Below are 23,644 nucleotides of genomic sequence, written 5' to 3'. Positions count from 1 at the left end.
TGTGTGTCTGGCACTCATCTTCAAGATGTTTTAGTAACCAAGGATTCCCTAAGCCTTGGTGACCATGTTTATCTTTTTAAGTAGTGGAACGTTCTATGATATAGCAACGTTACTTATTACTGGTACGGAATTAACCAGAAATTCTATACGTTTTGACTTTTGAAAAAAGGGTTTTATTTAAGAGATTTATTCAACCCCTATGTTTAAACTAAATGTTTTAGATAGCTTTATATATATATTTTTGGTTCAAACAGCTAAATAGTTCAGTGTACCTAGTTTTGTTCGCACACTGAATCTATTCCCATATTTAACAGGTAAAAATTCAATGTCACACTTTCATCATTTAATAACAGGAACACTTAACTTGATCCTTTTAAGGTTAGTGAGTGTGTCTTTCCTAAGATGCAGGTGAGATTATGGACAAGTTTTACGAAAACCATTTCGACCTCATTGAGAATAAGCTGCATTGTATGTCTTTGTGTGATATAGTATGTTTGTTTGTGTTTTACGTCCTATTAATAGTTATGGTCATTTAATGACATGTGAAGTTTTAGTGGCGGAGGAAAGCCGGAGTTCCCGGAGAAAAACCATTGACCTAGGGCCAGTACCTGGCGACTGCCGCACGTAGGTCTCGAATCTGCGACCCAGTTGTGGACGGCTAGTGGTAGCAGAATGTCAGACGCCTTAACCACTTGGACACCGCCTCCCCTTGATATAGTATAATTGTTGATGTTTTTGATAATTTTCATTAGTGTTCTTTATTGCTTTGTTGTTACTATCCCAGTTTTCAATAGGAGGACGTGGCATTACTCGGATTGGACCTAGATTATTTACATGTCGGGTGCCCACGATGAGTCAGAAGACGCTCCCTGTACCAGAACTCCTGGGCTTATTTTTTGGTACGATTTCATAGATCTCCATGTTAAGTTTTCCTTTGTTCATGTTTTGCCTTTTTATATGGTATTGTTGACACTTTTTTTATTATTATATTTTCAAAATTTTATGACATAAACATATATATAAATATACAAACAATGTGCATGACCATCTAGAATCGCCTTTAAATAATATACATACTGTTCAAAATATTCTATCAAGTATCAGTATTCGTCTTACATATATATTAACAAATAAGTATTGTTGACACTTGACTATTTCTTTCCGTCTATTTCCTCAGTCTATCTTGTTGTGTAAATATGTATCAGTATACTTATGCACAACATTACCAATGCAAACGATAATATCATTTAATTTCCACATTTCCACAAACACGTTCAATCTCAATACTCCTAAAACTTCTAACTAAAATAAAACATTTGTGTACACCTTGTACATGTTTCTGATAATCAATTTTTAAGATAGTACCTGGAATATTTTGTTTATTTGTACCCGTCATATATACAATTAAAGATAGCACCTGTGATATTTCTGTAACCTATCCCCCCCCCCCGTATATAATTCTGAAATAAAATTCTGAAATAGCGCCTGAAATAGTTTTACCTCTTATATATGTTTCTCAAAAACAATTATAAAATAGTGTTTGGAATAGATATTCATTTAAAAATGGATGTTTTGTATAATTTATGACAAATAATTATACCAGATAATACAAGGTGACTGGAAGGTATTAATTATCACCAAAATAATAGTTTTATAAAATAAATATTGGTTTATTTTACTCACATTACGACTGGTAAAACAGTCCAACATATGCATTGCTTCGAGAAAAAGTGACCATGTCATCAACTGTCGGAAAGGCGTCCAAGTAGCAAACATCTTAGCAGTATCCAGCTCTATTACCTAAGATAGAAATTGAAACATAGACATATTAGTACAGTAAAGTTCTCTAAGTATCCTGTGTTGAATATGTAAAAGGCTCATGACAAACATGTTGTATCGGATTTTGAAGCATAATTTAAAAATGAAATACATAATCAAGTTGATATATATGTAAATTATTAATATGGATCTTTTCTTAGGCTCCTGTAAACATTGTCAATAGTTTGATAATAATTTATTTATTTTAATAAATATTGTCCGTTACATTCTTTGATGGATTCAGAACTTCGCCTTTAACATGTCTATCGAGGAAAGACAGTAAACTTGTTTTTCTAATGCCAAACTACAAGTTTTCCTTTTTCATTGAAGATGTACATGTTGAACAGTCTTTTGAGATCAAATGAAAAACCTGTTTGCGTATTAATAAATTATTCGATGTCTTAAATTTATACAAATTAAATCCATTTATGACTAGTTTTATACATTGCAGCAAGAATTGTAAGCTAACAGTGAATACTGGCAGACATTCTTTATTTCCTCTTACATAAGATATTATAAATATTTTAACAAAAACATTAACAACATTAGGATAAAATTAAGATAAAATTGAAAGAGGAGAGTTCATATTTTTCAAGAGCATCATGAACAACGTCTTACAACGTTTACTACGTTTAACTAAGGTCATCCACAGTCTACTACAGTCAACTACAGGTAATCCCCCACTACAGTCAACTACGGGTAATCCCCCACTACAGTCAACTACAGGTAATCCCCCACTACAGTCAACTACGTGCGTGACCGTAAGATGTGACCGCGGCTTATACAATAATGCAAAGGCACGAAGAGACGAAGATGTAAGGAACAAGTACCTTTAGCTCTACACTACCATTAGTAGATTCCCTGTCAGCGTTGAAAATGCCATTTTAAATATGGAAATTTCGTGCCATGGAACGTTGTGGCGCATTCAGTAATAGTTAATTGTATCTCCATTTCATCATTGCCGTGATGGTGAAATAGCAGCTCCATTATACGTCCCTGTTCCTACTGAAGTTTTGGCTTAGGGAAGTTCATTCGGTGTCAGATAACACCGAAGGTCCCAGGTGATATCTTTACTGGTGGGATTGAAATTACCATATCTCTTTTGAATTTGTACAATGCTTACAGGAGGCATACAAAGGCAATAACGACTGTGGACACTATCACGTAATTTTGTATCAGACGTTACGGAATTGTCGTGTAAATGTGATATATACGATGTACATGTTCGTTTACCTGTGGTTACATGCAGGCTTGTATACGCTGTAACTTACCCTATACGATACGTTCGAGAAAAAATGATTTTTTTAGGGACATGACCCCTGTTTTTGCTTCTCTACGTCTCGGTCTCTGCGCTCCGTGCAAGATCTACTCTAACATGAGAAATGTCTATAGTATTGTCAGGTTGTAGACAGGTATAACTATTGATGCGCAATAGAGCGTGACGAGTCACCAATCGTTAGTTGCACTACAGGTGAGTGTACGGGTACATGCATGTATTGTATGTATATAAACAATATAGTACAAATATCAAAATAGTATGTCCAATGCAAGGCAATCAGATGACATACTTTTCCTTTTTTCAGGACAACTTTTATCTCCGATAATATCATCCCTTACACTACCATTAAGAACAAAGTCCAGTTTATACTGTATAAACTGGACTTATTTCAATATTAGTAATGCTATTAAATATTACAATATAGTCACACAACAATTGTAGTAACTCACCATTCTACCTTAGATCACCCGGTTTATAAACCGGAATGTCCATAGCTATCATACATATCAATGTGGTTACTAGTGTCTATGTATCTGGCCTATTTTAACGCTGCACCATACCAATCCCTTGTATTCTGTCTGGTACAATGTACACACCTAGATAAGACATAATGTCTCACTTACACCCCGTGTATATTCGTGGGGTCTGCTAGGTACGGTATTTATGATAAACAACATGTATTAATGTTGACATTAGCATTACCAAAGTAAATGTATTACATTGTACCCGCGATAGGACATAGGCATGTCATATGTTGTATCACCACGCCTTATAAAATGCAGCAACTAAATTATGTTATACTATTTGGTAAAACTGGGTTTACTTGTATATAATGCTAGCAACCAACGAATCTTGAAGCTAGAATTGTCCAGTCACTTGGTTAAGTTTGCCAAGCAGTCTCATTACATTATCCCCGAGTGAAACAAACTTCGATCTAACTAATAGACTGGATTCATGCTTATTAGAAAATATTGAATCCTATACAAATTCAAAAAGGAATTGGGCAACAGGCTATGCAAGCCCTCTCCTATGGTATGGACAATGTATATTATAATATATTTATTGTGAAATAATTTAAAAGTGTTTTCTACATCTAGGACAGAAGTAGTTAAGCCATTATCATTATATCCCCAATGTAGTGATTATGTTCCCTAGTCAGTCTCTGACCCCTTCCGTGAATCCACAGATGGCCAGCATGGTACTTGGGAGACATAGGTACATTTGTAACGGCCTCGTCCCCATATATCCCACTGACCACCAACTGTCCCACTAACAGAGGGCAGCAACTGACAACACAACAGAATATACAAAAGATAAAAAAATAATCTTAACTTATTATTAGGTTAAATGAAAAAAGAAAAAAAAACACTACTCACACGTATACTCCTACTCAAACTGGCACTCACTTATATACACACACTCCCTCACTCACTCAAAAGAATTGCCCATATATTATATAACCATTTAATTCTGCATTATTATATTATATGAAGGTAAATATAAGATGGCATGGTGATGGATCATCAGCACTTTGATACTAAATATTGAGCGTGGTCAAAGATTTTGAATTGTTAATGACCTCATAAATGTTGAAAAAATAAATATCATTCCTTATATTTACATTGACGAATCCTTCAGGTGGATCGATATAACAACGAATACTACAAATAAACAGGGTGTGTTTCTGCTTATACACGGGTGCAACGCAGTGGCGGCGAGAACAGTGTTTTTTCGCGGGGAAATGTGACACTATCGTGAGAGATCTTAGCAACCGTCAACAACAATAACACAACAAAATGTAAATCCATATTCAATGTTTATTTGTAGCACAGGACACGTGAATATGTTGATATTTCACAAAGCACAGTTCAATAATTAAAGAAGCACACATTAGCAATACTGATATATAGACAAACACCAGGGCGGAGTGACGGCGGACGGATTTACAGGGATGCGGTCAACACGACATGACAGCGAAGGGCCGATTCAGTCTAATTTGGCTTGGAACCGAAATTGAAACTACACCCATGGAATACGGAATGTGAGAGAAACCCTGAGTTGAACTTGCTTGTTGGAGGAGGTGATTTGGTACAAGTGACTGATTTGGTACAACTGACAGAGGATTTGGGTGTGAATTCGAACTACACGTGGACTGGGAGTGTGACACGGGGGCCGGCACAGTCTGACCCGTCTCCCCTTGTGTGACGGCTGACAGCGCATTTGAAAGCGAGGGTTTTTGTGCGGCCGAGAATGATCTGTTATATGAACGAATTGACGATTCGCTACGGTGTCCTGCCATGAACAGAATTTGTCTTGCCTCGAAATTACAATCATTCATTTGTTGAATTGCAGTGGCACGGAGACAGTGGTTTGTGTAACGGCGGTCTACAACGGCAGCGATGCAAATTTCCGACATGAATCCTTGAAATGTCCTCGCGGCCAGCGGTTTTGAAGTAAACCATAACGGAGAGCATTCATTTGCCTTATTATCGTAATGATTGAACTGGCTTTCAGCGCTAGGATCCGTCTTTTCAATGAGTATCCTAAGGAAACTGACCGGACACGTACTTGAAACGGGGGATGCATACATCCGTTTCCCCGTGGGTGCCTCGCAACCCGTCAATCCGCCCTGATAGTTTTTTTGCTGTGTTTCATGTGTAAGCTGTACAAACTCGCCATTCTCGTCATTAAGGAAAGAGAACGAATCAAGTTTCAACTGTTGGTGGAACTCTGTGCCACGACTTACAAAGTGTAGCGACAAAGCGTACCATACAGCTTGACGGAGAATTACCGGATTTATCTTAGCACTTTCAAGGTTGGTTGCATTTTTTTTTAAATCAACTGCCTCGACAACTTTCTTATGTTGTGTGGGTCTAGATGTCCCAGACTTCATTTGCTTTTTCAGGAACCCATTTAGAGTTTTGTTTGCTACCTTAAACTCTTTATCTCGTACAATATCAATATTGCGGCCGATATCCTGAATGTGCCTATTTATAGCCCCCCTTATATTTTTCAAAGTGTTCTTGTGATATTCCTCAGCCTGTCGTGCTGGCATTTGCTTAGCTCTCTTCTCCACATTTTTGGGTTTTGCTTCACAGTAGAATGCACTCAATCTGTTTGCCAATTCCTCTGTGGGTATACTGTTGAATGGGACATGCTCCCCAGACGTTTCCATGCTCCACTCTACAAAAAAAGAATGTCTTCTGTGTAATGATGAAGTGCTTTGGATTGCTTGTGTATTCAAAATCAACAACCGAATTTACTTTATCAGCATTAATACCTGTTATTATGCAGTTATACGGAAAGATAACTTTCAACAACATCAAGACCATCAGCGGAGACAGCACGGTAACTTCCTTTAGTTTAAACATGGAGGGAGGGAGGGGGGGGGTGAAGTGAATTATTACCTTGGAATAAAGATAATCCACATTGTGTATTTCTCCTTGTTGCTAAAGATTGGTTGGCATCTTCAAAGGATTTCCGCTCCTCCTCTGTAACCTTTTTAAATCGGGAAGGCACTAATCTGTTGGCAGGTGATTGATGATGGGGGTCACTCCGGACCGGCTGCCCGGGGGATGAGATACCGGGGTCAGCGCTCGCGACAAGTTCTGCCTCAATGTCTTGTGCCGATTTCATTTCAATGATTGATGAAAAATCCAGAGTAGAAATAAATCTCTCTACTTCCTCGTCTGACATATCTTGGTGATCGGGTAGTTCCAGCTCAAAAGTTATTGTTTCATCGTCCAGCTGACAGCTAAGTTGTTTTCGGACGTTCATTTTGACAGATGTATCAGACGACAGTGTAACTTCCGTTAACGCTGAGGTGTGGACTTTTTTAAAATATTAATTTACAGCATGCAAATTATGTATCCATAGTTCATAAATAACACAGAAATTTACATTTATTTGGGTTAAAATTCAAGTTTATTTTAAGATGTAAGAATTAAGCATCTAGGTCGGTCGTTCCGAGTGAGTAGTTTTTGTAGTGTATTACTACGCAGTGTGATCAGGTTACTATCAGTTCCCACGTGCTGAGATTCTATGAACACCTGTGTTATGCATTTATGAATGTAAATTTTGTCAATGGGTCTAAGCATACAGAATGTAAATATTTATTTATAATATTTGATAATTATATATACATCTTTACGCACATGATTATTAGATGGGTATTAGCTAGGTGTGTATCTCTGTTGACACTCCCTCTTCAATTATTATACATACTGATATCAGTACAACACATTATATTATAAGTAGCTTATCTTAATTCATGTTATTGGTCATTCATTGTGAATTAAAGAGTGAACGAGATAATACAGACAGCTGTATACATGTGTATGAATATAGTAACCTTTCTTGTAAACAGTGTAGAAATAAGTTATTTAGATAGGTGTTAGCTAGGCATGAGTCTCTGTTGACACTCCCTCTTCAATTATTATACATAATGATATCAATATGGCACATTATATTATAAGTTACTAATCTTAATTCATGTTACTTGTCATTCACTATGAGTTAAAGAGCGAATGAGAAAACAACGAAACAGTGGTGAGAAAGACTTGGAGAGAATACCTGAAATCAGAAGCAAATGCTGAAACAGGGGAGATAATTCCGTAATCAGAAGCTAACGGTTGAAAGAGGGGAAATAATTCCGTAGGTAACGCGAAATTGATGACGGCACTCGCAAAACACACACTATGTTGTTATGACGTAGAGTGGGGGCCGTAGGTTAAGGAAGGTGGTTGCTAAGGACGCCATCTTGGATCCTAGAAGGTATCCTAAAGTAGTCCTTAGCAACTACTCTCCCCCCCCCCCCACGTCTATCCATCAGACGAATAAAACCAGTATATACGTATAAACTGTTGTGATTTTGTTTATGATAGTTTTATACATAGATAATTACAATGGCACATGTAAAGGATTGGGTTTCAGGTAGATTCAAGCATATCGCACCTATCCGTTGAAATAACAGACCTATGTTCTTAGCGGGTTAAAGGTGTGATCATACACCACACTGCCGTAATTATGTTGTAATGTGTTAGTTGAAGGTTCAGGTATGAAAACTTTACCCGGTAAGTCAATTCAATTAAGTGTATTGCATTGAATAGACACATAATCACAGATGGTTTTCACACCTGTACATCTTCCCTGTGATTGCTTGTCGCTATATAGGAGTTGAACTGAAACGGGGACAAAGATAAGGTAGGCTCTGATTGAGGCTTGGCGGTAGACTACAGGTGTGGCTTTTCTTTCGGCAAACAAAACAAGAGATCCCAGAGGGATCTTGGCGCCCAACTATGTACCATCTTCATTAGTTTTTTGTCAGTTCGATCTTTTCTCTTCTTTCCTCTAATCTGTTTGATCGAGTCATGTTAACAGTAAATGCACCTTGAGGTAACTTTTGATCTAAACTTAATACTGATGTGTATGAAAGCCAACCTTCAAAGTGAGTTTGTCATTTCACATATTTACTAGTACAGTACTTAATGTGAAAGAAATAGAATCGATCATTGCAATATGAGAAAGATCTGTTTAGTTCTTCTTTTAATCCATTTTGTTTTTATGATCAGTCTCAAAATATAACATACACAACGAGGGATCAAGGGGAACCTACATTTAAAATTTGAGAAAGATCCCTCCCGTACTTCCCGAGAAATAGCGATAACAAACTTTCACTATCAAAATCCAAGATGGCTGCCTGTCGGCCATGTTGTTTATCCGATCAGTCTCAAAAGTTGCCCTGCACAGCTAAGGACCAAGGGAAACATGCATATAAAATTTGAGAAAGATCCCTCTGGTACTTCTTGAGAAATACCGATAACAAGAATTGTTTACGGACGGACGACGGACGACGGACGGACGACGGACCACGGACGCACCTCGTGATTTGAATAGCCCACCATCAGATGATGGTGTGCTAAAAAAGGACATCATGTCTTCATTCGTCGACTTATATTTTACAATACAATTTATTTTATTTCAGTGTCACATGTCAATATCGCATTACAACAGTTTTTAGATCCTCCGTAATCAGCACTATACATCATATTCTGCAGGTTAAAATACCATACATCACGTGACCTTGTACTGCCCTCAAAATATGCATATTAAGTAGACCGGCAAGGAGGGTCGGTTACCTGGTCTGTTCGTCATCTTATTGCGAGAGGGACTGGTCCTCGATGACTACACACATAACATCATAAATGAACGTACACAAAGAGAGTAATGTGCAACTCGAGTCTGGATCCGTCGTACAGGATTCAAGCTCCCGGTAATATAATTCAGGATCATGTATAAATATCAGCAGACCACCGGAGTGATCGACCAAAATACATATATAAGTTTTGATGATTTTTTGTGGTTTCTGATGACATCAGCGAAATAATAAGCTGCCAGTTTTGTTATCATAGCAAATGCACACGGATACAGTTATCAAGTATATGTGTGTACATCTATATGGGGCGAAGAAGTAATTCCAACAGTGAAATTTTCGGAGCGATCCGCTTCTTTATCAAGACACAGTGAAACAAAACAGTTACATGTACATATACATCATATTACAAGAAGATAGAGCTGATATACTATAATTGAAAATATAACTATTATATAAAACCAATAATCCCCTCGGCTAAAGACAGCCGAAGGCAGCAATTAAGCTGAGAGCATCGCGGACAAGGAACGCTGATAGTCTAAATATCAGAACGCTCGCTGGCCCTGCTCTATAGCGAAAGTGCACTAAGACGACTCGCCCAATGAAACACAACGACGACCCGCCAAATGATAACCAAAATCGGAGAAGAATCCCTCTAGAAAACTCTTTAACTACTAAATATATGTAGTGGACCTATTCTTGCGCAAGATGCACTATCACATAAAGTGAGTCAACGAGAGATAAGCATCAGAAAGAAGGGACGAGATATCAGAAACGTGGAACATGTGCACGTGGGAATCTGGCCCGGTAAATGTGAAAAATCTCAATTTCCTACGGACTGCCCACATTAGTCGCCTCTCAATGCTGTAGTGGATTTAACAGTCACAGCAGGGGGTCCACACTTAGTCGACTCTTTCGGTTTGCAGGAATAATGCATGTAATTATCAAATAAGTGAGTGCAAGAGGAATAAGTAGATGAAATGGCTAAGATACTGTATAAATCTGCAAAATTAATCTGACAACGGCTGAACATTGAGCAAGCCACATTCATTTTTATTTTCCGTAGTCTTAATTTTCATTGTTGCGGGACCCTAGCCTCATTATAACGGTAGTTATGACCCACAAGTATATATCATGGCTTTATACAAAATTTTGGTGTACACATACAAGGAATGGAATGGAACAGCTCCCCAGTACCTACACTATGTACCACATATAGTTATCTGATCATGCACGTAACTCATTCATCCCTGAATTTTATAGTTAACTATTCAAACCTTTGAATTGGAAAATTTCAATTGTGTCATCAGGGGTGAATGAGTTTACTATCTTTATCAGTCTGTAAGTAAATCCGGTCTGTTGAAAGTTGCACTTTCTGTCAATTTTATTATCAATCAATTAGTAAGGTACAGTACTTACAGTTGATGACTCTTGAGGTCCTGAAGTTTCCTTTAGAGGTGAAATAATCCGCGGTTTCTAAAATGACGTATACCAGTAATCACCACCGTGTCTACAAGACACTGAACATCAGGTTGTGGCAGCTCAGGGGTTTTGCCTATAAATAGTCATTTTACTTACTTCCGGCTATTGCACAAGTAGCCGAGTACTTTTGGCGTACGTCCAATTAATTTAAATCTGAAATGAAAGTCTACCTTGTTTTCAAACACTCAATTTCAAACTCTAAAGGGACAACATTTTATAATACAGTTAGGTTGTTGGTTGCATAAATGAATATAAAGTCAAGGTTTACATGTATGACAACGATGTTTTAGAGATAATTTCGTCTGCCAGTCATTCGATAGACCCTGTCCGCGGCCATGTGGTGGTAGACTTGTCTTGCTTACGTTTTAGATTTTGACTGGACGTTATTTTCAAGGTGGGTGATTACCCAATCCTTAATCTATTGTATCTAAAGATTGCTATTGATTGATTGAAGCATTTATTGCTGCATTTATATACAGCGAAAGTATGATATATATTTTTTTAAATCTTATCTTTTCACCGTGACCGATTTGTCAATGTCAGTGTTACAACAGGCTAAGCCCTAATTAGGTTTCTTCAACCGTTATGATGTTATTTGCAAATATATGTTTTGAAGACATTAATTACAAGACAGTTTGACGTGTAATATATGTATTTCATTTTCACTCTGGCTGTGGTTAGATCGTTCCACCCATACGGCACATGGTACTGTAGCATTTCTCAATATATTACATGGCTATCACAGGGGTCTGTAGAGTTAATATTTCTCTCTCCTGGATTACATAGCTATCATAGGGGACTGTTGCGTTAATATTTATCCTCTGTTACATATTATCACAGGGAACTGTAGTGTTAATATTTTTCTTCTATGTTACATGGCTATCACAGGGGACTGTTGCGTTAATATTTCTCCTCTGTTACGGGGGGGGGGGGGGGGGGGGGTTAACATTCCTGACACACTTAAGCAAAAAATTATTGCTGGTCAGTTCGTAGACCTGGCTTCCTTACTACAGCATATTGTTACTAGCATTAAAGAACAGAAGATACTCATTAACTAAATGGTGAGCTGTGCATGAAACCTAAAATACAGGAAAAGATCTATACCATTGAGAGATGGTCTGAAGGTTTTTTGGTTTATATGTCGATTTACGGTTCTGCTTATCCATTAAAAATATTGGATCTTGTAAAGTACATGCACACCATTCGTTTAGGAGCGGCCAAGTCGGCGGGCTGGAGGCTATATGATGAGCAGTATAGACTAAAAAAGGGGATGCAATCCAAGAGCTCCTGGGCGGAGATTGTTAGCGAGTTGTGGCTTATATACATGAACGGTCACAGCAATACATCTGCAGAAAAACAAGGGTGTCCAGCATACTGTTCAGATACAGGATATCTCGGTGTCTCGAAAGAAAAATGGCCTTTTACTAAAAAAATAAAGCGCTCTTAAACGGTCAGGGGAGCAAGGGCATAACACTGGAGATTCCACAGACAGGTGGGTTTTTGTGTCGGTTAGGCATATGGGTAGAATTTTGGAAATGCGTCCAAATGTTGGCGGTCCATTAATGTGCCATTTTGGAGGTAAGCCCTTGACGCGTTATCAATTCTGTTCAGTTTTACACACACAAACAAAGTTTTAGGAGTAGATGCAAAACGCTAAAAATCAAACTCTTTTCTAATTGGGGCAGCAACTACGGCTGCAGCAGCTGAAATTCCAGACTCGGAAATAAGAAGTGCTGGAAGGTGGAAGTTTGAGTCATTCAAGTCGTACATTAGGTTAATGAAAGTTTAACAAAGTCTGGACATGCCTTAATTCCAGACTTAAGATTTCAGTAATATTGGTTCGGATTATGGGATCATCCATTGTAAAACGAGCATTTATGGATTCAATGGAAAGGCCAGGAGGACCCAATTTAGGGATGGAGCGAATTGACATCCACATTTGGTGGTAGAGGGGTATGGTGGTTTGAAGCTATTGGAGCTACATCAAAAAAGGAATACCTCGTTAAGGGTTGGCCCATCAGGGTGGGCCCATTCCCAAATATGGTTGTTTAACATTGCGGTGGGAATGACATTGGTCTAATCCCCATCAGTGACTTGTATCATCATCGTTATGGTAAAAAGATCTGGAAAGCTATAGGGGTTGTCTCCCCTTGCATGTAGCTGAGTATTTTTGGCGTACGTGACAAATTGATATAACATTTTAAATTAGAGTGCTGTCTCCAGTTTCAACCTTGTTTTCAAACACTCAATTTCAAACTCTCAAGGGAATAAGAAGGTTGGGTGGTGAGTTTGCTCCGATATGTTGTTATAAACTCATGGTAGGAATCGATTGCAACAAAATTTCAACCTTCCACCCGTTCCCCAAAAAATGAAGGGGATGCTGCTGGTTTTCTTTTCTCTTTAATTCAGAATGGCGTTTTGGAAGCTTGGATCATCTGAACATTACAGAGCTCGATTCTATCATCTACTTGAACAACCTGTAGGTTATACACATTGACTCATCATCTTCGTTTTCGGGGTTTTGAGGTCATGTTTCGGATGCTAGCTATTTCGACTACGGCACGGCTTTATGAACTGTTGGTGTTGCGGGGCAAAACACTTTGGGATAATTTAGGTAATTATGATGCACTCGACCTTCGTTTTCGGGGTCAGGTGTATAAACGTCATTTCAGTAAAGTTGTATTGACAATTGACTTTGCAGTAACCAAAAGGAATATAAAAAGTTAAATGGTACATTTGGATGATTCAATTATTAATTTGAGTTTATTGGTTTAAATGAACATTGTATATTGAGTATATGTGGAGAATTGGCTCCATGTATAATGTGGTGTTTAGTGTACCATTTGCGGTAGCCCAAAATTATTCAGAGCAATTGGCTCATATGGTTTGTAAACAAATTTAATAACAAAGCCTTGACCACCCAGCCGCTGATGAATTGATTGTATGCATTCAATCCTTTGTAGCATTTCAGCTCTTCTACAGTGTAAGCACTCGTGAAGTTCACAAAATACATACAAATGTCTGCGCACGTCACACCTGCCCAAAAATTAATGTCTTTGTTCCATTTCGTCTTGTCAAGTTGATATGGATCAATTTTGTCAATCAACGCACACATTTCATCGTATCTCCTTCTAGAAACAACATCCAATGACTATCTGTAGTCAAGCAAACCTTTGCTAGCCATTTCCGCCACATGTAATACGTACACAAGAAGCCGTCGCTGAGAAAAGTTAACAATGCTCAAGTATGTCTGCACAACCTTTGCCCCGCCGCATTTACCGCAACCCGGATGCGGTCACGTGATCGAAGCTGTGTATACCACAGTTTGCTTATTCGAGGTATTTGTAATTAAGAAGAAATACTGAATCATTTAATGGACACATGTATGCTATCTGGTATGTTTGATATATGATTTTTTTTACTGACTAATTTGTTGGCAATGTCGAAGGCAAAGTACATATCTCACAGCAATAAATCTATATATTGTAAAAAATAACGATTCGTTGCTGACATCTCATATTAGGTTAGTTCTTATACGTGATAATTCATCGAAATTAGAATTAGGCAATCATAATCAAAACCATCTAAAAGTGTCGAACCAAATGCTTATCATAACAAAACTTAAACTTTATCACAACTTTTAGTCTGCCCCTGTATAACACGATAACTGACAATGCTGATATACTGTTTCCTGTGCTCAAGTCATGGAACTGGACCGATCCGGCAGTTAGAGCTAACATCCGGTCAGCGCTAGACAACTCGCTGTATGACCATTACCTCTTGGGAGACACTGACGCATTTAATGTAAGAGTTGTTCAAAGACAATGAAAATATCGCTCGGTCACATATACTTAGCACAAACAAGGGTAGCTTATCCTTTTCTCAAATTGAAGTATGGGACCACGAGTAGCTTCACAGCTATACGCTATTTCCATTATCTCGACAAATAAATTGCCCATTTTTAAATATATCATCACCAACATGAAACGTCTCCATGAGGTTTAACGGGGTTTGTCATTCTTTGTAAAATAATTGCATCAATTCAACAGCTTATCTTACTCTTAAAAACCCAAGGGATTACTGAAGTGTTATCAAAACCATATTTCGAACTCAAAATCGATAAAACTAATGCATGAATAAGAGAAAAACTTTAAAAAGAGACCCTTGAAAAATTACAAGGAGGTTAAGACCAGGTGCTCTAGAAGGCATCTCTGCTCTATTAATGACACCCGCCATGTAAATCAAAGTCGGATCCGAGAAGTGCCAATACCTGAAATCGAGAATTCAGGTAGTGACTACAAAACCACAGGCACTCTAACTATCAAAGTAAAAATGTCGACCTTCATATCGTACAAGGAAAGAAAAAACTCATCGCCAGCACACACGCAAGTGTGCACACATAGGGCGATATTAGCCAGGTTGCATAGGACTAGTAGTAAGTGGCTGATACATTATGTAAGGCAGCTCCTGCGACTTCTAAAAAATATGTGTTGATTAATGTATATGTTTATTGTATAAATTGTATGTTCTATGTACTGTAAAGTGTTTTAGAGTGGCTTACATCAGCTAGGTAGGGCGCTATATCAAATGCTGTGTATTATTTTTTATTATCATTATCAATGTATACATGCACCGTCTTTAACCTTAATCATGTTTTCTGTATTACAGGGAAACATTACCAAAATGGAGCACCCAACAAAAAACCCGTATGTAAAACCTCAGGATACCAGATGCCAGCATTAGTCTGTTCCTTTCTAACTGTCAACCCCTTTCAAATAAAATGTCAGTTTAAAGTTTTTTTTGCGATCAGCGCCATCAATATTTATCGGGATCAGTGCGATTTAAATGTGTTGCTACAAAAGGTTGAATTAATAGATATTTTTTCTATGGATGATTTTTACAAACCGTGTCTTTATAGTTTCGGTTTATCAGCATTGACAGTATGATGAATATAGTCCTTACCATTTAGGACATTTACAAAAATAATAACATCACATAAGACAAGAATATTTCGTTATGAAATCACATACTCTTAATCAACCTACACCATACGAAAAGTCGTGATATGCCAAGTGAGCTAATGAATATTGAATCAAATGCCATAAGAACATCGTTGATTGTAGAAGCAGGACAATTCATGATCGGACCATCGAAACCGTCCCGCTTCTAAAACAGCTTAGAAGTAAGGTGTTTGTGTTAGCCATGCAAGTTGTTAATAAAGATCAATTAAAAGCAGCGGATGTAGGAGAGCTTATTGTTTTTTTAATTTCAAGTTACGGAAGGTTTGATTGTCTTATTAGTTATATATAGCACATCGTCGATAAACTGAAAATCAGATCGTAACTATGAAGAACTTAGCAAAATGTCTGACCTCAGTCCTGATATGTTCTTTATTAATTTCATGTTCTAATGAAAAAAAGTATCTATATTGGTTTTTTTCACTTAGGAAGGTCTAATCTCCTGCAAAATCTGGCCACTGAACCTAACGAAATATTGCCAGTGAAGGGATCAATCATTATAATCTGTACTCTACACTAAACATTATTATACATGTTCTTACCGGTAGCATGATCAATTCAATATCATGGGTTGTCAGTTTGATAATAGTCAACAAGAAGTTGATAACGAGCAGAGGACAGCTGGCGGACAGCTTGAGAACGGCTTTTCCCATTTTCCGGCATTTGGTAACTTATTTTCTCAGAAAAAAAAATGTCTACTCACGCCAGGTGACGAACTGGAAGTATGATTAACACCCTATGTGATCAGCGTAAGAAAACAGTACGTCATAAACAAATACATGTACAGTTACGAAAGAAATGTTCTAAGGATGACAACAACATTTAAAGCGTAAATGTGCATATGGAAAAAGCCAATGGCGTTTGGATTGTTTCACAGACCGAGGTTTTGCGATCGATGATCATTGAGCTGAGAAGTCATTTGGAAAATTTTGTGTTCAGTTGACCTTTTTTAAACGAGAAATATATAAGGTAGTGGTATATCGATGATAAACAGTTTATCACATGTTGATAAAATCTCGTGCTCGCGATGCGAAAATTGTTTTCACGACTAAGTATGAAAACACAGTGTGATACTCCTTAATTCTCACGATTTCACGAGCAAAATATTTCTGTTGATAAACAATACGGCAAGGCAGAGAGAAGAAAGTACAAATAATCTGGTAAAACCAACATTGTTTAGATAGTATGTTGAAGATATATATAACAGAAATACCTCAAAATCCACAATCTATCAATTCCCCATCTGAAGTATAAAGAGTCATAATACGATTGATATCCTGATCAGATTGGTACACAAAATGGTAGTAAAAAGTTTCGGTAATTGTATGGATTGGCAGCTGAAAGAGCATTATATGTTTTGTCTGTCAGCACAACTGCATTCTGAACAATAGAAATACATAACGTAATGACACGCCCTATCTGTAAACAAAAATATGAACTTAAGTGTCAAGATGTTTTGAATGTAGAGGGAAGGTTAATTAGCATTCTACCTTCAATAGCGAATATGTTTATTGATACAAGATTTCGATGAAATTGAAATACATTTTTTTTTATACAAACTTAGGATAATAAAGTTAATAAATGGCAATAAAGCTAGTACTTTTTATTTTACAAGTTCATTATATTATGCACGATCTATATTGATTTAATTAATACAGAGACATTTTACTACAATATATAAAAAGAAGATTTTTTTCCCTGAGATCTTCAATCGAAGGCTTGACAGGCGTGTCGGAGATAAATGTTTAAGCCTTTTGATGGAGGCAACTAAATCGTTTCTTATAACATATTTGAAGGCACAACTGTTTTTTTTTATTATACATTTTGTAGTTTATTGTGGACAAATTGCGACTCATTGAATGTATATTCTGCCTGTGATTTTATTTTTAATGATTCAACAATAATTGCAAGGAGTACGAATAAACTTATTTCGAAGGACCGTCCGAATATAAAACAAATAGCTTTACCGTGAAATATGTCTTTTACAGCACCATTAGGCACTTATTACATTGTATTTGGTCATATTTCAATGAAACGGAATCCACTTGAAAATATTAATACATTGTTTGACCGACAGGTTGAAGGGGTCAAAGCCCACACAAGAACCATTACATGTTTACGCTATGTAATATGTAGGTACATAACATATTTCTCTGTGAAATCCTGACGGCGACCATAAATTTCATCCAAATTCTTCAACGTTTCTTTGAAAACATTTCTAATAAGTTTGTTCGTCAACGGCCGACATTTATCACGGAAGTCGTGATACTCGTACCACGCTCTTGAGTGCCGAATTAACGGCGACATGTAAATGTCGTAGTAGGGAGGCATTGGTGTTGCTATCAAGAAAGGGAAGGCTCAGTATAGGAAAGTCGAAATCGTACCGCTTATCGGACAGCTTAGTAGGTAACCGTCCCTGTTGGTCATGTTGTAAGTAAAGATCGAGAAAAAGCGGTTGGAGAAAATTGGTCTTGGTCTTACAAATATATAAATACGCTCCGTACGCCTTTTCTGAAAAGAAAGCCATCATAACAAAAGAGCGTTTGCGTTTCTTCAGATTGGTATTAGGAATGGTAGTGCAAAGAGTCGAAAAGTCAAAGGTTCCATAGAAGAAACAGTTTCTTAGACTAATTATTGTATGAAAACAGAAGGTAACACATACCAGTGACGGAAGACTATATTTATTTCGTTTAAAATAACAAGGATAAATATTCACATATCATTATGCTGTCTTTTACAGAGAAAAACATTTCAATATTTTAATTAATCGAAACTTCTTTGCCTGTGAATTACAGACATTTGATAATATCACAGTTTGCTTATTCAAGGTATTTGTTATTAAGAAGAAATACTGAATCATTAATGGACACATGTATGCTATCTGGTATATTTGATATATGAAAAATGTTCAAGTGACTGACTGTTCTGTTGGCAATGTCGAAGGCAAAGTACAAATCTCACAGCACTATATTTATACATGGTAAAAATGATACTTCGTTGCTGACATCTCATATTAGGTTAATTTTTATACGTGATAATTCATCGAAATTAGAATTAGGCGATCATAATCAAAACCATCTAAAAGTGTAGAACCAAATGCATTTCATAAGCAAACCTAAACTTTATCACAACTCACAAGCAAATGTTTGCAAATACAGGTTGATAAAGATGACTAAAAAATTGTAACCTAGTAAAATGGGTGTATAGAACAATGTTTTTTGCTAACTGGCTTTTACATCAAGGATTGTGTTTTTTTGCCTGTATTCAGTAACCTCCCCTTAATTTCCGTTTGGATATAATGTAGTAGCACAATGGACCCAATACACTTCTATTGACCAATAGCGCAATTGGTTAGAGCGGTGGTATATCAATCTGAAGTCCGGGGCTCGAATTTCGGTCTAGCCCTGCTGATATAATTTAATCTCTAAACAGTGCTGTCGATTTCACTTTGTTTATGCCGTCTATATGTTTTTCTCATAAAAGCCTTGCAAGGTATGTTTTTTTTCAGAAATGGTTTATCAAAGCAGTAGTCAAAAACAGCTTCCAACCATTCATTAGATTTGTGGCATTAGTTGGGGATCCTTAAATCACATAACAAACAAACTGTTGATCACCACGTTGTTGTTGTTCATTTATTGGTTGTAGTTCACCAAGTGGATGTAGTTCACCAAGTGGATGTAGTTCACCAAGGTTCTCAAGATTCGGATGTTGGTTTGTCTACAGCATAGAAGATAAAAGTCTTACATTCTACGATAGTAATGACCGTACATGCACCATTGATATAACATATGGATGTATATTTATTATAACAATCTACAGAACAAAACAAAAAACAAAAAACTCGCTTTCAAATGTGTTGCCATGATATAATAAATACGGACGTATTTTTACCAATAATTTTATAGATATAGTCACCATTGCAGCGATTTTAATTGTTTTGGGGCTAGATTTCTCTGTTACGAAGATGATGTTCATCACTATGGTAGCATGAAACAGAAAAAATGTTCATTGTAATTCATTGTGATCTTTTATTACTTAACCACAATATTTTTCGTATTGTAACACCCACTCACTTACTACATAGTCTGTGATATGTTCTTGATAATTCATTGCAATTAGCCAGATTGTACACATAAGTAGTTCTTAAAAACTCATGCAGGCCGGTTTCCAACTGAATAATGATCTGTTGATATATCCTTAAGAGGAATCTCCTTACATTTATAAATACTGGTAATACACATATCTGATGGAATAATTCTGTGTTTGGTTATCATTTAATACAAACAAATATATTTATTGGTCAGTACAACTTTTCAAACCGTGATGTAAAATTTGAAAACTAAAAAAGAAATCAGCAAAAAATCGTATGCAAATATTCTTATTGAAATGACGTTGATACTTTTTTATTTGATCTAATTTGGAAGCATTTAATATTTCAATTATGGGCCTCTGTGATGTGTGAATTTGATGTAAAATAAATCTTAACAAATAAAATTGACCATAGATTGGGAGCCAATCCACCTAATGTTATCCTGATCCTCTGTTAAAGGAAATTGGAAAAACCAAGTAAGACTTTCTGTATGGTTATACCAACTGACCAAAGGTGAACAGTTATTCATCGCCGAGATAGATTTATTAGAAATACGAATGGCAGGTCAGATTTGGTTTTCCAATTTTCGCACTAAAGACAAAAGTTTGGGAGGCTATCTTCCAATAACATCAAAGATTTCTATTTACAAAATATTAATAATAAATCGTTTTACGACTTACATGTGCTGCAGTAATCGAGATTGGTAATCACACAAACCGCAATACCGACAGCGATAATACCAAGCAAACAGATCGTAACAACAATCCTTCTAAAGTTCTTGTGAAGTTTAATCTTAGGTTTTCCTGCAACAACAAATATTAAGATGACCACTGGCAGTTCGCTTTTTAGTATAATTTCTTCGTGAAGTTCTCTAGATTTAAGAGACTGAACTTATATAACGCACCATGCTACCATCAAACTGTCATCATCATCATCATCATCATCATCATCATCATCATCATCATCATCATCATCATCATCGTACAGCTGTGAGTATGTGAGTGAGTGAGTGTGTCCATTGCAATGTACTCGAAAGGAAGCAGAGAATACAAATATCTCACTTAATAATTAAATTATTTATAAAACTGAAACTGATAAATAAATAAAAACATGCATTCAAGCACGTTCGTGCGGGGTTTCTGTGTGTGTGTGAAGGAGGGTGTGCGTTTGGTTGTGTGTGGGTGTTAAGGAGTGTGAGTATGTGTGTGTGAGGGAGGGTGTGCGTTTGGTTGTTTGTGTGTGTTAGGGATTATGATTATGTGTGTGTGTGTGTGTGTGTGTGTGTGTGTAAGGGAGGGGTGCATTTGGTTGTGTGTGGGTGTTAGGGAGTGTGAGTATGTGTGTGCGTGTGTGTGAGTGAGGGTGTGCGTTTGGTCGTGTGTGGGTGTTAGGGTGTGTGAGTATGTGTGTATGTGTGTGTGAGGATGTGCGTTTGGTTGTGTGTGGGTGATAGGGTGTGTGAGTATGTGTGTGTGTGTGAGGGAGGGTGTGCGTTTGGTTGTGTGTGGGTGTTAGGGGGTGTGATAATGTGTGTGTGTGTGTGAGAGAGGGAGGGTGTGCGTTTGGTTGTATGTGGGTGTTAGGGAGTGTTAGTGTGTGTGTATGTGTGTGAGTGAGGGTGTACGTTTGGTTATGTGTGGGTGTTAGGGAGTGTGAATATGTGTGTGTGCGTGTGTGTGAGTGAGGGTGTGCGTTTGGTTGTATTAGTGTTAGTGAGTGTGAGTATGTGTGTGTGTGTGTGTCAAGAAGGGTGTGCGTTTGGTTATGTGTGGGTGTTAGGGAGTGTGAGTATGTGTGTGCGTGAGTGTGAATGAGAGTGTGCGTTTGGTTGTGTGTGGGTGTTAGGGAGTGTGAGTATGGGTGTGTGTGTGAGGGAGGGTGTGCGTTTGGTTGTGTGTGGGTGTTAGGGAGTGTGAGTATAGTTGGGTGTGTGAGAGGGAGGGTGTGTGTTTGGTTGTGTGTGGGTGTTAGGGAGTGTGAGTATGGGTGTGTGTGTGACGAATTTTCAGGAAGTCGTTATTGACAGTGTCTTCACTGTCTCTTTGAATTACGCCAAATTTAGATTATAAAAAAAGTCTGAAACATACCACATGGACAGCTGTAAGGATTAACGAGTAGTAGAGTGATAACAGCCAGGCCAACAGATAAAGCAGCTAAAATTGTGATCGGTATAGAGGGACTCTCTGAAACATAAAAAAAACCCTGGTAATAAGCCGGTTGATGCTAGAGAGCCACACTAGCATATACAAAGGGCGGTAATAACGAACATTGTTACTGTCAGGTCAGAGAGCCACACTATCATATAAAGAGGAAGGTAATAACGAACATTGTTACTGTCAGTCAGAGAGCCACATTAGCATATACAAAGGGCGGTAATAACGAACATAGTTACTGTCAGGTCAGAGAGCCACACTAGCATATAAAAAGGGCGGTAATAACGACCATAGTTACTGTCAGGTCAGAGAGCCACACTAGCCTATACAAAGGGCGGTAATAACGAACATTGTTACTGCCAGGTCAGAGAGCCACACTAGCATATAAAAAGGGCGGTAATTACGAACATTGTTACTGCCAGGTCAGAGAGCCACACTAGCATATAAAAAGGGCGGTAATAACGAACATAGTTACTGTCAGGTCAGAAAGCCACACTAGCATATACAAAGGGCGGTAATTATGAACATTGTTACTGTCAGGTCAGAGAGCCACACACGCATATACAAAGGGCGGGAATTACGAACATTGTTACTGTCAGGTCAGAGAGCCAAACTAGCATATACAAAGGGCGGTAATAACGAACATTGTTACCGTCAGGTCAGAGAGCCACACTAGCATATACAAAGGGCTGTAATAACGAACATTGTTACTGTCAGGTCAGAGAGACACACTAGCATATACAAAGGGCGGTAATTACGAACATAGTTACTGTCAGGTCAGAGAGCCACACTAGCATATAAAAAGGGCGGTAATAACGAAAATTGTTACTGTCAGGTCAGAGAGCCACACTAGCATATAAAAAGGGCGGTAATGGTAATTACGAACATAGTTACTGTCAGGTCAGAGAGCCACACTAGCCTATACAAAGGGCGGTAATAACGAACATTGTTACCGTCAGGTCAGAGAGCCACACTAGCATATAAAAAGGGCGGTAATAACGTACATTGTTACTGTCAGGTCAGAGAGCAACACTAGCATATAAAAAGGGCGGTAATAACGAACATTGTTACGGTCAGGTCAGAGAGCCACACTAGCATATAAAAAGGGCGGTAATAACGTACATTGTTACTGTCAGGTCAGAGAGCAACACTAGCATATAAAAAGGGCGGTAATAACGAACATTGTTACGGTCAGGTCAGAGAGCCACACTAGCATATAAAAAGGGCGGTAATAACGTACATTGTTACTGTCAGGTCAGAGAGCAACACTAGCATATAAAAAGGGCGGTAATAACGAACATTGTTACGGTCAGGTCAGAGAGCCACACTAGCATATACAAAGGGCTGTAATAACGAACATTGTTACTGTCAGGTCAGAGAGCCAAACTAGCATATACAAAGGGCGGTAATTACGAACATAGTTACTGTCAGGTCAGAGAGCCACACACGCATATACAAAGGGCGGTAATTACGAACATTGTTACTGTCAGGTCAGAGAGCCACACTAGCATATACAATGGGAGGTAATAACGAGCATTGTTACTGTCAGGTCAGAGAGCAACACTAGCATATAAAAAGGGCGGTAATAACGACCATAGTTACTGTCAGGTCAGAGAGCCACACAAGCATATACAAAGGGCGGTAATTACGATA

The 23,644-nt window shown here is 37.7% G+C and overlaps 1 protein-coding gene and 1 long non-coding RNA gene across 2 annotated transcripts in view; both read right to left on the bottom strand.

Annotated features, from left to right (window-relative positions):
- LOC110464163 (leucine-rich repeats and immunoglobulin-like domains protein 1) overlaps positions 1-23,644 on the bottom strand; it is a 48,765-nt gene that overhangs the window by 7,441 nt on the left and 17,680 nt on the right. The gene's annotated exons all lie outside the window — the stretch shown is intronic.
- On the bottom strand, positions 18,423-21,997 carry LOC110464167. Its single transcript, XR_002464479.1, has 3 exons — positions 21,926-21,997; positions 20,519-20,641; positions 18,423-19,465 (listed from the first exon to the last, which is right to left on the bottom strand). It is a non-coding gene; the product is annotated as an uncharacterized LOC110464167 (long non-coding RNA).

This window comes from Mizuhopecten yessoensis, unplaced genomic scaffold (genome assembly GCF_002113885.1).
Source record: "Mizuhopecten yessoensis strain PY_sf001 unplaced genomic scaffold, ASM211388v2 scaffold10969, whole genome shotgun sequence".
NCBI lineage: Eukaryota > Metazoa > Mollusca > Bivalvia > Pectinida > Pectinidae > Mizuhopecten > Mizuhopecten yessoensis.
Note: the sequence above shows the minus strand (reverse complement) of the source record. Positions and strands in the feature narration are given on the sequence as shown.